Below are 16,516 nucleotides of genomic sequence, written 5' to 3'. Positions count from 1 at the left end.
TACACCACCTCAAAAATAATTCAGAAGTAAACACCTCACATACTTATAAAACCAGAGCCAAAGAAACAGAGATACAAAATATACCAAAGTGTAACTCTACCTTTGGACAAAAAAGTTCTAATTTTTTAGCAATAAAGGTATATAACAAACTCCCACTTAGTATCAAACAAATTAAAACCAAAAATCACTACATTAAGGACATTAAATCTTGGCTTAAGGAACTACCGGAAAAAGAACTCACTAGCCTATTAAAAACATCGTCGTAGAAGTTTCTGGAAAACCTTACCCAAAACATGAAGTCGAACCATAGAAGTCGCTGAAAAATTATTCAAAACCTAGTCCCCCTCAGCACAGGATCTCCTAGTGAGGAGGACTATAAAAATCTATATCAATTAATCATATAAATATATATAATTCTTATAAAAATGTTTAAAAAAATGTAATATAGTTACTAAATAAAAAAATAAAAATAAAATAAAAAAACGTATAGCTTCATCTTAAATAACAAAATCAATTTTTCGTTTACTTCTTCTCCCAAAACGCGTTATCACCTCATCTACTTCAATTGGTACGTTTTTATGAACGTGGAGAAGTGCCAGTCCGGTTAGGCGTTCTTCAACCATTGAAGCTCTTAGCCACGATTTGATTCTTCGTAACGTAGAGAAAGATCTTTCCGCTGTCGCTACACTAACAGGCAGTGTAGCCATAATACGTAAAAATTTTCTTACATTAGGATACATCTCAATATCGCAATTTAAAATAATGTCAGAAATCGACTGCGGTATGTCCTGACTACGCTGCCACTTCATCATCCACAGCCGATATTCATTTACAATGATAGAAACTGGAGTATTATCTAATAACAATGTATAATCGGATGCTAGTTGTTTCACAGTTTCAATGTCTTGATTACTGTATTCGCTTTTTGGCATGAAAACGCTTAGCTGAAAAAAATTAAGGATTTCAGGAGACAGACGGTCCTGTAGGTCACTTATTATTGAATCCAGAAGAGGGATGTATATGGATCTGCGGAAATACTCTTCAGCAGATTGAGCAGGTTGATTATTGGCCCTATGTATTTGTCTTGACACTATTCTGGGACATTTAATTTCTACATCTAGCTGCTCAGCTACTTCTTTAGCCTCTTCAAAAAGCTGTCGGTAAATTATGTCCACATTTTCTCTTTTATTTTGTAGAACACTTAAAGTATCGTTAATAGCGTCCGCAGCTTTTTTTAAATCAATGGAGTTCGATTGCAGTATTCTGCTTAAAGATACAGTAGTACCTGAAAAATAAAAAGTTAGTATGTGACTGTTTGTGAGTTATGGGTGAATAAATTAAGGATCTTGACTTAATATAAATGGTAGTTAAAATTGTTTTTGTTGAAACACAAACAAATTAACAATATAATATTCAAGTAGGTATAGTACGTATGTTCATTATCCAAACAATAAGAAACAAAATAATATAGGCAAGTACCCACCTAAAATATCACTTAAACAGATGGAGGATATAATAAAGTCAGAACTGCGCAATGCTTGCAGCAAGCAATGCGCATCAGTAGCGGTTTTACTGTCTTGCCAAGTAGAAATCTTCTCCAAAGCGCTACAAATTTTGACCAAGTTGTCTCCTTGAAATTGAAGATGCCCATCATGCCTCTCTACCCAACGTGTCTCACAGATACCTTGCAAGGCAACTCCGAATCCTTTTTTAAAAACTTCATGCCTCTTAGCGGATGCATTGGCAAAAGCTACAACTTTTCTCATTGTGCCAGAAGTATTGCGACAAGAAACTACTTGGGATAATCTAGCCAACGAGTTATTAAGTACATGGTTGTTGCATGGGCAACGTTTGGCGTGAATGGCTATTTTCTTCAATTCTTGCACTGCACCTTTCGTATCTGATGCCATAACCGAGCAGCTGTCAGTTCCAATACCCACACACCTAGTTAAATCTAAATTAAATTTAGTACACAGATTTTCAACAATTTTCGCCAATGCTACACCTGTCAATCGAGGCTCTATATCACCTGAATTGTTTTCTTCACGTCTAAGAGCATCGTAAGTGTCACAGAAAGTCACAAAATGTTCCTTTATAATACCATTATGAAAATATCGAAATGATAGGCTCAGCTGTGAGATATGTGATATATCTGTTGTTTCATCGAACAAAATTGAAAAAAAAATTGCTTCCCGCACATTCTGTAAAATGTTCTCCTGAATGATTTCTGCACAAATATCTATCAACTCATTTTGTACAGTCTTGCTGATGTACGTGGCGTTGGATTTTGAAGATTCTAAATGCTGCTGCAATGCAGTATCGCCAGAATCTATACGAAATTTTAAAAGGGCTCTGAAATTCCCTTCATCAGCTACCACGCTGTCATGGCTCAACAATTTACCATCGTCGCGATGGCCACGTAACGGTATATTTTGATGGCCACAAAATATAATAGTTTTTACGATTGGTCGCAAACGATCTCTATTTTCATTTATTTGTGTCAGTCTTTGACTATTTACTTGGTTCATTATATTAATTTCTGGCTTGTGAAAAGTCAACAAAAAGTTCTTCCCTGCTTCGACAGCTGATTCGTGGTATTTTTTTCGCTGGTGTGTTAGCAGAACACCATTTTCACCAAGCAAATTATCAAAAGCTTTTAACGGTTCTTTTACGAGTCGATATAAGGGTGTTTTTTTCTGTACACCACCTCCAGGAGCTACGGCAAACAAAGCACAGTACTTGCAGTAAAGTCCCTGGTCTTTATGCGACAAAACAAGCCAGTGAAACTTTTCAAGGTGAGACTTATTCGCATATTTTTTTGTTTGTTTTCCTTTTTTATTAACAACACAGTGCGGGAAAGTGTAATTAGGGGGAGGCTGCCAATGCTTTTCAAGCAACATAGCTTTAGTAGATGAATCATCTATATTTTTCCCTATATAACATGCAATATCTGAAGCAAACTCTGATTGAGAAAGTGAAGTCTTTATCTGATCAGAATCAGAAGTCGACGTACATAATATAGGCTGAATATCGTTAATAACAGGAGAGCATGTTTTTTCATCGTCTAAGGTTAATGTAGGCAATGTTATAGCTGTAGAAGCAAAGCAAGAAGCAGAAGCATCGGCAGTACAATTATTATCCTCTGTAGTTGTTGTAGGTAAATTTTTCGAGTGAGCAATCTCAAGCCTTGGTTTCTTTGTGAAAAATGAATCTATTTTTTTAAATGAACTGCCACCTATATTACGTTTTAACCCACCACCACCATCTCCTTTTCCCTTAGAGTCACCCTGCAAGCAAAACCATGCAAATTTCACACCCCACAACAGACAACAGACTTTTGTAAATACATATTAACACACTTTAATCGGGAAGAGTAGTTCTACCCGTTCGGTCGATTGATGCTTAACGTCGGGAAGGGTAGTTCTACCTTCTGCGCCCGCCTCATTTCAATGGCAGAAAAGAAGAAATTATCCGATGTTTTTATATGAATATTATATACCAATCTCTTTGTAAAGGTCCCAACTATACGTACATAATTATCAATTTGTAATGCAAGTCTTTATTTAGTATTTATCTTGGAGTCTTTTGTGTACATCGATATTTCAACTAAAATGACCTATATTTTATGAAAACCTGACACTTGATAGGTATTGCTTTGAAGATCAACGAAATAAGTAATTTAGATAACATATTCTGTTATTCTAATAATTCAATTCTTGGAATGAGGGTTTTTATGACCATGAAACCCGAAACAAATCTCTCTATCTCTGTTCCGCACCCACTCAACTCCTAGGTGCGAGCGAGCGCAGAGTGTCTGACGCGTCTAACAAAAGCAGGTATCGGCAAACACAGTTAGGCGGACCAAAATAAATATTTACAAGTGCATGGCAGTTTTTAAAACGCAAATTGTCGTACGGTTGTGTTCTGAGGAGATAATATTTATATTAGCTTTTTCAAACCTTTCAAAATGGATTCTGAAAATTACGAAAGTGATGACGAAATCGTTGCAGATAATTTATCTGCCTGTTCTAGTAATTATTTGCCTGAATTCGATAGTGAAAGTGAAGAATCTAGTGAAAGTGAAGAAATTTCTTGTAGGAGAAGAATGTCAGTGATGCCATTACAGTTCAGTGATTCTGAAGAAAGTGATATGGAGGAAGAAGGAGAAGAGTGGTCTCGAATAGATAATCCGCCAAATATCGAATCATTTTAAGGTCATCCTGGTGTTTGCGTAACACCAGCTGATTCCAAAAGTATTATGCAAGTAGTAGAACTATTTATTGGAAATGATTTGTTTGAAATGATGGTAGAAGAAAGCAATCGTTACCATGCTCAAAATGAATCAAGATTCAAACAAACGAACAAATCCATCAAGTGGAAGCCTATAAATATTCCAGATATGAAAAGAATGTTAGGATTGATTCTGCTTATGGGTCAAGTGCAAAAAACTACGAGACAAGATTATTGGTCTTCAGACCAATGTATCGAGACGCCCATATTTTCAAAAACAATGAGCCGTGATCGTTTCAATCAAATTTGGAGATCTTGGCACTTTTCAAATAACCAAAACATTACCGATTCCAGCGACCGCCTTGAAAAAATTCGACCCGTTTTGACATATCTCATCCCAAAATTTAATTCTGTTTACAAGCCTCAAAGGGAGCTTTCTCTAGATGAAAGCATCATACCGTGGCGGGGAAGGCTAGCATTTAAAGTATACAATGCGTCAAAAATAATTAGATATGGTATTCTCGTGCGAATGGTTAGTGAAGCCCCTACGGGATAAATTTGGAAATATACTGTGGGCAAGGAAAGCGACTAATAGATACAGTTGAAACATTGCTTAATCCATGCCTAAATTTGTGGCATCATGTATATATGGACAATTACTATAATAGCGTTAAAACTAGTGAAGTGTTGTTGAAACATAAAATAAGAACGTGCGGAACAATGCGAATTAATCGAGGTTTTCCCGAATGCCTTAAAAACGTAAAGCTCAATCCAGGCCAAAGTATTTTCCGTCGAAAAAATGATGTGTTATTGCAAATTTGGAAATCTAAGAGGGACGTCAGAATGATTTCAACTATACATTCTTCGATCATACTTGAAAGCGGCAATATCGATTGGAAGACGAAACTACGAATCTGGAAACCACAGAGTATTATTGAGTATAACAAATATATGAAAGGAGTTGATCGTGCAGATCAGTATCTTTCGTATTACTCAATAATAAGAAGAACCAAAAAATGGACTAAGAGAGCTGTGATGTATTTATTGAATTGTGCTCTGTTTAATTCCTACAAAGTTTACAAGGCCTTGAATGCAACCAAAAGACTGACTTATAAACAATTTTTACTCAATGTTGCTAAATATTGGATAATGACCGAGATTTCTGAAACTGATGCAAATTTTGAGGAACCGAGACCATCCACATCACAATTACAAAGGAAAGTCTTGAAAAAAGATCCTCCAGGGAGATTATCAATGGACACAAAAAAACATAAAGCGATAAAAATTGTCACCGGCGTAAAAAGAAATATCCCCAGAGACAATGTCGCGTGTGTTCTGCGCACAAAACGAAAGGTCTGACGAGTTATATGTGTCAATTTTGCGACGTCCCTCTTCATAGGGGGGAATGTTTCACTAAGTATCACACTGTATCCAAATATTAGATGAACAATTTTTAGACGTGAACTGAAACTGATTACATAAAAGTGGTTAGAAACTAAAACCTAATAGTGTATGGTGAAAAACAATAAACAATATTACGTGAGCAATACGAGAAGCATTCTACCGTAAGTGATTATTTTAAATTTCATTTGAAAAAATAACCAATATTATTAGCACGTTCCGATGGTTTTGGTCCGCTGTACCGTGCGAGGAGCAATTGCACACGTGGTATTTCAATGGGTAATAATGTGTTACTCTGACGATACTAGAGAAGTGGCAATTTTTTTTGTTTTTATAATGATTTGGGCTTGGTGAAAATATAATAATTTGTAATTTTATAAAATTGAAACCTAGTTTATACTTAAAAAATTGAGCCCTAATTACTCAACAATGACTTTGTTTTCGATTTATTATGTTGCATTAGAAATAATACTTGGTTTTCGGCAAGAAATTTTATAGCTTGGGTATGCTGAATTAGTATGTAGAAAATTTTATTGAAATATTTCCATTATTTTCGAAGATATAGCGATTTAAAACAAATTAAACAAATTCGCGCGGGACCTTTATTTTCGCCCGTTTTCAGCGGTCAGCCGGCGAAAAAATAACCCGATCAAAGTGTGTTAATTATAAGTACCTACGCTACGTAAAACACCCAGACTCAAGCCAAAACAAATTAGTCTAAGAGGTCACGGTCTTTTTCATAACGATCAGAGGAATGGGTAGTTTTAGTACATATTCAAAGTATGGCATCTCCGCATATGAAAAACGTTGGTCTGCCTGCTCTAAGTGGTTGCAACTATGAGTTATAGAGCTTACAAGAGGCTTTATTGTTTCGAAAAAAAAACGATCAGAGGAATGGGTAGTTTTAGTACATATTCAAAGTATGGCGTCTCCGCATATGAAAAAAGTTGGTCTGCCTGCTCTAAGTGGTTGCAACTATGAGTTATAGAGCTTACAAGAGGCTTCATTGTTTCGAAAAAAAAACGATCAGAGGAATGGGTAGTTTTAGTACATATTCAAAGTATGGCGTCTCCGCATATGAAAAAAGTTGGTCTGCCTGCTCTAAGTGGTTGCAACTATGAGTTATAGAGCTTACAAGAGGCTTCATTGTTTCGAAAAAAAAACGATCAGAGGAATGGGTAGTTTTAGTACATATTCAAAGTATGGCGTCTCCGCATATGAAAAAAGTTGGTCTGCCTGCTCTAAGTGGTTGCAACTATGAGTTATAGAGCTTACAAGAGGCTTCATTGTTTCGAAAAAAAAACGATCAGAGGAATGGGTAGTTTTAGTACATATTCAAAGTATGGCGTCTCCGCATATGAAAAAAGTTGGTCTGCCTGCTCTAAGTGGTTGCAACTATGAGTTATAGAGCTTACAAGATTAGGCTACATTGTTGCGAAAAAAAAAACGATCACAGAAATGGGTAGTTTTAGTACATATTCAAAGTATGGCGTCTCCGCATATGAAAAAAGTTGGTCTGCCTGCTCTAAGTGGTTGCAACTATGAGTTATAGAGCTTACAAGAGGCTTCATTGTTTCGAAAAAAAAACGATCAGAGGAATGGGTAATTTTAGTACATATTCAAAGTATGGCGTCTCCGCATATGAAACAAGTTGGTCTGCCTGCTCTAAGTGGTTGCAACTTCGAGTTATAAAGCTTACAAGATTAGGCTACATTGTTTCGAAAAAAAAAAACGATCAGAGAAATTGTCAGTTTTAGTATATATTCAAAGTATGGCCTCTCCGCAGATGAAACAAGTTGGTCTGGCGGCTCTCAGTGGTTGCATTTCAGAGTTATGATGCGCGCAAGTCATTGCATTGTTGCGAAAAAAACGATAACAGAAATGGTCAGTTTTAGTACCTATTCGAAGTATGGTGTCTCCACAGGTGAAACGAGTTGGTCTGCCTGCTCTCAGTGGTTGTATTTCAAAGAAAAAAAATAACAGTAATCAATAAAATAAAAAAATTAAATCGAACAAATCCAATTTTTATTAATTCAACTTCCATAATCTAAACATCTTTGATTTCTGATAAAAAAAAATTGTCAACATCGACCAAGATGTTTCCAGAACTGTCCATTCGTCTATTTTTTATTTCTTGCAGTTCTTCTACCAAATCTGGTGACAATTGTAGATTTTCCTCTTTTAAAAAGAATTTAAAATGGATTAATTGTAAGGCCAGTGAAATAATAGGGTGAAGTCTCTTGCATCGATTGTAATGCGTACCAGACATGAATCCATTAAGAGACCCATTGGCTAGCAAATCAGCTTCGATTAGCATATGCGTCAAACCACAATCATCTATAAATTTTCCTATAGCTTTGAAATAGGCCAGGATGATATGAAATGTGCCAAGAAAAATAAAAAGATTGTCAAAATTTGGCCGTTCTGTGGATTGTATTTGTAATGCCACTTTTGCAATTGCAAGATCATATGTAACACATATATATTCCTGACCACACTCTTCGGCTATACTTTTTGCTTGTTGCATTGTTGTTTTAACAACGGAAGTGTTAGTGTGAGACATGTTTATTGGGTTCAAATAAGCTATTTTCTGTTTACTGGTTTGATCATTCATAGTGAGGTTATTAAATCCTACCCACATAGGAGTATTCTCGATTTCAGCAGCATGACACAAAACCCATAATAAATCTCTATTCTTTGCATTTATTTTGACAGATTCAGTTGTTTTACGTAAGTCACTATCAAGTAAAATCATACTGTCACTCATTCTTGGTTTTTTAATGGGATGATCTATATTAATGTCAATCACGTCGAATGCCCTTCTTCTTTTGCCTTTAGATGGTTTCATTGACAAGTCAATAGGTTGATTTCGTATGGAGTACTGTTCTTCATTTTGAAAAATAATTCCTACTGTGTCATGCAATGTATTTTTTCCAGAAGGTGTGTCTACGTAACGGTCAAAATTATCGAAAGCTACTCCAGTATTTAACTGAGGACATGGAATTATCCCAGACGGAATGAATGTTGTTATAGATTCATCGATGGAGGCATAGGTAATTTCAGTTTCTAATTCTTCTAATAAAGTGTAGCTAGGTATCTGACCATATTTGTTCAAAATATTCACAACTTTTCTGCTGTTAGTTAGACTTTTAATAGCCATTCCCAGAGCTAATTGTTTAGAAGGCTTAACATGTCCATTTGTCACAGCGTAAATTTGATCCTGGCTTATCGATTCAGCTTTCTTTAAGCAAGTCTCAGACAACTTTTTTTTTGTGCGCGAACCGATGCCAAGGAGCTCCAAGTTGAATTTTTTAAGAGCATCGGGTATATTACACTCGCCTTGGAGTAATTCCTGCACTGAACAAGTGGTTGGTAGGGGAGTTTTAGGCAGGGAAAGAATCTCTTTTCTCAATATATTAGCAGCAGACGTGAGAATATCTCTTTTCACTAATTCCTTCTGTTTCGACATCACGAAATCAATTGGCAAACCCGTTCTGAAAACTAACTTACGTCCATTTATTTCTTCTATAGTTAAAACGCTTCGATCAAATGAGGCTCGAATTTTCTGTTCTAATCTCGAACATGTAATATTATTTTCAGTGCTATTTGACTGCAGAGAAGATTCATAATATTCGTGAAGATTGGACATTAAATGAATATTATTGCCATGAATTATGTCGTTTATGAATTCATACAATTTTTGTAAGGCATTTTTATGGCTCTCGCGTATAACGTGCCACACACCGTCTTTTTCATTGGACTGACAGTCGGATATTTTTTCAGTTCTTCTAAAAAAATCTTTCAAACAATTAGTGTGATAAAATAATGGAACACTTGTCTGTGAAATTTTATGTTGTAAATTGACTTCGTTAGATGCTAACGATTTCATCAGTATCTTTTCGCGGGTTTCATTTGATTGCAAACAGTGCATCTTTTCAAATTTTTTATGTGATTGTTTACGCTGGTGATCGCAGAATAAGCATATAGCTTTGCAACTAGACGTACTTGGTGAAGGTGATGACAATGTCTCCGCTTGATTATCTGAAGTCTCGACTGGCAGAAGTGTTAAACTGTTGGTCTCAGGAGTAGATATTATTGTTTTTTTCACTGCGGTAAATTTTTTATAGCACGATAGATGATATACGGCAGTACTGTCACAATCATTTGGTATTTTGATATGAGCATGTTTCAAATTACGGTTAATACGAACTGTTAATATATCACGACACTTTTCTAAACTGTTTTTATTAAAAGGCAGCACTTTTTCGTCCATCTTACATTCACAAAACAGGCATGTAGTATTTATGTTCGACATTATTGTAAAAGTGGGAGTAACGGGTAATAGTATTAAAAAATGCACCAAAACAAGCGAAAGCACACCCTCTCACAACGATTGTACTGCGCACACTGACGCGGGCCGCCGGGCCGGACGCGGGCGGAGGAGGGGGCAATGTGTGTGTCAAGCAGGGTTCCCGATTTGCGGGAATTCCCCAAACTGCGGGGAATTTTTCAGATTTACTTAAAACTGACCATTTCTCTGATCGTTTTTTTTTCGCAACAATGTAGCCTAATTTGTAAGCTTTATAACTCGAAGTTGCAACCACTTAGAGCAGGCAGACCAACTTTTTTCATATGCGGAGACACCATACTTTGAATATGTACTAAAACTACCCATTTCTGTGATCGTTTTTTTTTTTCGCAACAATGTAGCCTAATCTTGTAAGCTCTATAACTCATAGTTGCAACCACTTAGAGCAGGCAGACCAACTTGTTTCATATGCGGAGACGCCATACTTTGAATATGTACTAAAACTACCCATTCCTGCGATCGTTTTTTTTTCGTAACAATGAAGCCTCTTGTAAGCTCTATAACTCATAGTTGCAACCACTTAGAGCAGACAGACCAACTTTTTTCATATGCGGAGACGCCATACTTTGAATATGTACTAAAACTACCCATTCCTCTGATCGTTTTTTTCGAAACAATTAAGCCTCTTGTAAGCTCTATAACTCATAGTTGCAACCACTTAGAGCAGGCAGACCAACTTTTTTAATATGCGGAGACGCCATACTTTGAATATGCACTAAAACTACCCATTTCTGTGATCGTTTTTTTTTCCGCAACAATGTAGCCTAATCTTGTAAGCTCTATAACTCATAGTTGCAACCACTTAGAGCAGGCAGACCAACTTTTTTCATATGCGGAGACGCCATACTTTGAATATGTACTAAAACTACCCATTCCTCTGATCGTTTTTTTTTTCGAAACAATGAAGCCTCTTGTAAGCTCTATAACTCATAGTTGCAACCACTTAGAGCAGGCAGACCAACTTGTTTCATATGCGGAGACGCCATACTTTGAATATGTACTAAAACTACCCATTCCTGTGATCGTTATGAAAAAGACTGTGACCTCTCAGTCTAAATGTTCATTCCGTAAATATTAGCCATGCAGGTACGGACGGGGCTTGAACCCGCGATTCATTGTGTGAATTTATCTAAGATTTTAGGTTAGGTTAGTTAGGTTAGTAAGCTTAGGCTGTTCAAACTCCCTCTTCCAAAAAATAATTAAGTATAATCAAGCCTTAGAACATTAACAAATAACATTTGAGTTTAAACACACATACACTGGCATAATGAAGAAACTGATTAGATTACTTACCATTTCTTGTAATGAATTGAATTTGCAGCAACAATTTTTAAGAACACTATTACTTATATTGGAACTTATTTTTTTTAACTTAGTAAACAAATAAAAGTAAACACTTTATTAATAAAGTTTAGTCGTTCCGATTGAGGTTAGGTTTTGCTAGACGCTAGACGTTAGTCGAAACAAAGCGCGCGCAAGCGTCACACGTGGTTACACGAAATGTGTCATAATAATATGAAAGGTGGCGGCCGAAGCGCGCGCCTGCGCGCGCCGGTGGCGGTGCGCGGTGACGCGGTAACATTCGAATTTTCGATGCGTTCGTTCCCGAATAATGCGTTTGCCGTCAAACAAAGTATTATATTAAATTAATTAAATATTGAAAGTACTTAAATAAAATTTATATTGTGACAAAAAATTTATAAAAACATTATGTTTAACAATTTTAATTAGTGGTCCACCTAGGTCCTGGATGGGCCCAGGACCTAGGTAGTCATGACCCCCCCTGGGCTGGAGCCCAGGGGGGGGGTCATGACCACCGTGACCCCCCCCCTGGATCCGCCACTGTTTATATATGATGGCGAATAACTACAACGAGGAAAAGGAAATTCAAAAAGTTGCAAGATTCCTACACATAATACTATGTTGAAGACACACCTGACACCATGTTATATTGTGGTGAAATAATAACACGATTAATAATTGTAATCTGTACTGTATTGGTTGACAATTGACATTACACGAGCCTACGCCGCCCGGGCTTGCGGAGCAAAAGAAAATCTTAATGATATACCTAGTGTTACCATATCCAACAATACCTACTTTTTACTTGTATATATTATTATCAAAATTAAATTATAACTTCTTGTAACTGTAACTGACCGGACCTAAGTCCTCCATCACAACACAAGCAAGCATTTTCGGCTTTCTGTGGTGGTGGTAGGAGTTATTGTTGGGTTATTCGTAACCCGGGAATGTTTGTCTTTCTTTAAAACAAAAAAAAAAAAACTTGACCACGACTACGTGACCCCCCCCTGGCGCCAAAGCTAGATCCGCCCTTGCCATCACTCATCTCTTAATGACATGTTTTATCTTAAATGCTTGTATCCAAGAAGCGAAACATTCGCTGAAAATAGCAGATGGTAAATTGAAACCACGATATCGACAATAACATTAAACATACGCGTTTTAGTTTAACTTTCTACTGAATAAACCGTTCCTTCTGATGTGGTGGTAAAACCCCGAACGCCGTCCATGATATGGTATTATTTGCAAAGAATAGTATGAACTGGTATGTACCCACGCTTTCGACTGTTCCACAGAATATGCGACAAAGCAGTTAAATTTTGGATCGCAATCGAAAACGAACTGCTACGAACATAGGCACAAGTCAAAGTCGGTCTGCAAGTTAAGCGCGCTTAATAAGTAGGTACCTTTTGAATGAGATATTATAACCGAACCGAGTTTCGTATTGTGATTAGTCATGTCGGAAATCTTGTTGGTTGTTCGGCGCTCGGGAGCACATATTAGCTGGCCGCCACTGCCTTGAACCACATCAGCTAGGCCTACTCCCCCTCGTCTTTCAATAGTAGCATTGACAGAGCACCAAGGACTCTCTGGTCCAAGATTAATGTCTAATGATCCCCAAAATGATCACCTTATCGTCGGTGATGTGTTTAAAATAAAAAAAGCGATGGGCCTGGGCCTAGGTAATCTAGGACTAGATTACACCAGGGGCCTTCCTAATATGGCAGTTGGAGCTCCGTCTCATTTAGATTAACACGACAATCACACCAATTACAATTCATCTTTGTGTGTTTAAAAGTGTGCCGTGGCTTGTAACACATCCTCATGTCGTGTTAGTCTAAAGAAGACCATGCTCAAAGTGCCAAATTAATTAAAGCCCCTGCAGCTATATCTCATTTCACAATTTTAATTCATATCACACTGGATTATAACCACACTTGTAATTTTATACTAATGTCAACATTGCATAGGCCCTAACAACTTTTGTAAAAGTTAATCATCTGCGTCAAATAAATTAACCATGGGCAATTTATTTGCCGCATAAATAATAGGCGTCTTATGCGTATAAGCCTATTAAGCTGGGTCCAGACATGTTCTTTTGTCCGTACCGTACCTCCGTTTCGTATCAGCGTCGCGATCAAGAACGCTAGTTTGGACGCCCGTTCGGTACGGTACGGTGGTACGGCGTCTCGATACGGATAGAGGTACGCTCCGATCCATCGCGAGTCGGTTTTTCGACCCGTTCAAAGGCGATACGGTACGGGTCTGCGCCAGTCTGGACGTGTTCGCGGCGTCTTACATCTTTCTCTGTTTTTGAACAATTCTAACTCCCACCAACGTCGCCTTTTTTGTTTTTTTTTCGTTATATTATTGTGAATAACAATGAAGGACGCGCAAGCAATCGTAAAATTCTCAAACACTTCCACAGTCGACGACATGGTGGGAGGAAATGAACACGCGATGATCGGAGCGACGTTACGGAGATACGGGCTCTTGATCGCGACGCGGATACGAAACGGAGGTACGGTACGGACAAAAGATGATGCGTCCAGAGTTTTTGGATCGCGACGCTGGTACGAAACGGAGGTACGGTACGGACAAAAGAACATGTCTGGACCCAGCTTTAGACCATATACCTTGAATTGTTCTTTCAGGCTGATCACCCAAACCATAAGAAGAAGAGGTTCCGGGTTTTGGACTCCAAGAAGCTTGGTTGTCCCGCAATGATGAGTGTGAAACAAATAAAATATTTTCCATAATTTCCTGTTCCACCTCAAATTGCAGAAAGAGCAAAAACGAAGGTATGATAGTTTCTTTTCTCTGCTTATCCCTACAGTGCTACAACTATGTCTAGAAATGTATTAAATTGGAACTAAATTTTTCATTACTATGGCAACACCGAATTAGTTGCTTTGTCTATGACGTTTCGTATGTCTGTCATGTTATGGTCATGTTGCTCCGATTTACTGTCTTAAATCCGTGTATGATCCGCTCATTTAATAATTATTTTTTCATTGTTTGCCTGTATATTGTTTGAATTTAATTAAAATGAACAAACCGATACGTAGTGGTGCAAGAGAAGTTATATACAGCGTTTTTCAACGCTGCCTAGCCGAATATCGCGCGAAGATGCTCCTATCTAATTTAGAAGATGTTTACAAACGAACTGCAGAAATGACTGGTACGTAGTATAGTTTTTTTAATAAATTTCATTAGTATTAGAAGATTTATGCCAATTTTCGAGCGATTATAACCGTTACAATCTGATTTGAGGTTATGCTTAACAATCCGAATTTGACATTTCCTTTTGACAGTTCATATGAGGCCACAGGAAAAAGGGAATAACTCAATTAAAAAAAAAAATTTGCAACTTCTTTAAACTCATAGAAAAGTAACTTTTTTCTTAATTTTATCTTTCTTTCTTTCTTTCTAAATGAATATTATCTAGTATGTGTTTTTTTAACTATAATTTTTTTCTATAATACTAATTTTAATGATGTTTTTCACACACAGGAAAATCTGAATCAACGGTAAGACGAATCGTCAAGGAAGGGGAAAAGGCAGACGGAAAATTTGAAACACCGGGAAAACGGAAAATAGGACGCCCTAAAAAAGAGTTGGATGATTTTGATATTTGTGCCATTCGACAAAAAAATCATTTTTTTTACATAGTGCGAAAAGAAGTCCCAACTTTAAGAACATTACTAACTGTACTCAAAGAAGACATTGGATTTGATGGTAGCCGGGAATATTTAAGAAGAATTTTGCATTCCATCGGCTTTGTTTATAAAAAGTGCAAAACAAACAGAAGTGCTCTTATTGAAAAAACAAATATTGCGGCGAAAAGAGAGCATTACTTAAAAATTATCATGGATAACCGAAATTTACCTGAAGAACTGCAAAAAAATATTATTTACTTGGATGAAAGTTATATCCATTCATCCTACAAGCTAAAGAAATGCTGGCAATCTATGGATGTGACAGGAGTTCAACACGATATTTCAAAAGGTAAGCGCTGGATCATTGTTCACGCTGGAAGTGAAATGGGTTTTGTCCCTAATGCCCTATTAATTTTTAGTGGAACAAACAAAAAAGAGGATTACCATTCTGAAATGAATGCACATAATTTTAAAAAGTGGGTTGTTGAGAAGCTCATACCCAATATAGCAGAGCCCTCCATTATTGTCATGGATAATGCGCCTTATCACAGTGTTGTGAGAAACAAGGCACCAACAACCTCAACGAGAGTTAATGACATAAAAGCATGGTTATTACATAACAACATTGTTTTTGACAATTCATTAAGGAAACCATCATTGTTGGCTCTGGTTAAAATGCATAAGCCAGAGCCTGTATATGATATTGATGAAGTATTAGGAGAGCATGGTCACACGGTTGTAAGGCTTCCCCCTTACCACTGCGACCTTAACCCGATTGAGCTAATTTGGGCACAGGCCAAACGAAAAGTTGCATCTCAGAATATTGGAAACACGGTCAATATAAAAGAGCTGACAGAAAATGCTTTTAATAGCATTTAAACACGTGATGAAAATTGAGGCAGAATATTATGCACGAGGCAGTACTCTGTATGATGATATCGATGAACTGATAATACGTTTAGATGAAGATGAAGATACGGAAGAAGAAGAATCGCATGAGGACGAAGATAATAATTACAGTAGGAAAATAATTGCTATATAATAATAATTGATAATAATTGCAGTAGGAAAACATTAAATTAAACAAGTATTACTTTCCCGAGAACTCTCGGATGAGAAGTGACTGTTTGTACCAGTTACTTCTCTATTTATTGGACAAAATTATACATTAAATTTCACACATGTTCAATGAGAGTAATTAGCGATCACCCTTATCTCTTCACTGTGTTGAACAAAACAAAAACATTAGTTTTTAAATGTATGGTGGCGCCGAAAATCCATTAATATTAACTATAGCAGTCGCACATTAAGGATGTGGAATAATATTATAGTATCATATTTATTTTGACACAGATATCTAAATGGTTTTATCAAAAATATTAAGGACATCGTAAAAACTTGAGATCTTGTTATCTCATAATGACTTTGGCTCTGCACGTCCGATATACTCCCCACGGTGCAGTCTCTGCTGCGCCCAGCTACTCCGTCGGGCGTGTTCTGTTTCATCCCAGCGTCTCGTGTTTGCAGTTGATGTCATTGCAAGGGGTTTCGG

At 36.9% G+C, this 16,516-nt stretch overlaps 1 pseudogene; it reads right to left on the bottom strand.

Annotated features, from left to right (window-relative positions):
- Positions 1-497: 497 nt before the first annotated feature.
- On the bottom strand, positions 498-3,534 carry LOC149409167 (52 kDa repressor of the inhibitor of the protein kinase-like; annotated as a pseudogene).
- Between the last annotated feature and the right edge of the window lie 12,982 nt (positions 3,535-16,516).

The sequence above is a fragment of the Hesperophylax consimilis genome, unplaced genomic scaffold (assembly GCF_061612785.1).
Source record: "Hesperophylax consimilis isolate HC1 unplaced genomic scaffold, BYU_Hcon_1.0 scaffold_34, whole genome shotgun sequence".
Taxonomy (NCBI): domain Eukaryota; kingdom Metazoa; phylum Arthropoda; class Insecta; order Trichoptera; family Limnephilidae; genus Hesperophylax; species Hesperophylax consimilis.
The sequence above is the reverse complement of the archived record's forward strand: the minus strand, read 5'-3'. Positions and strand labels throughout refer to the sequence as shown.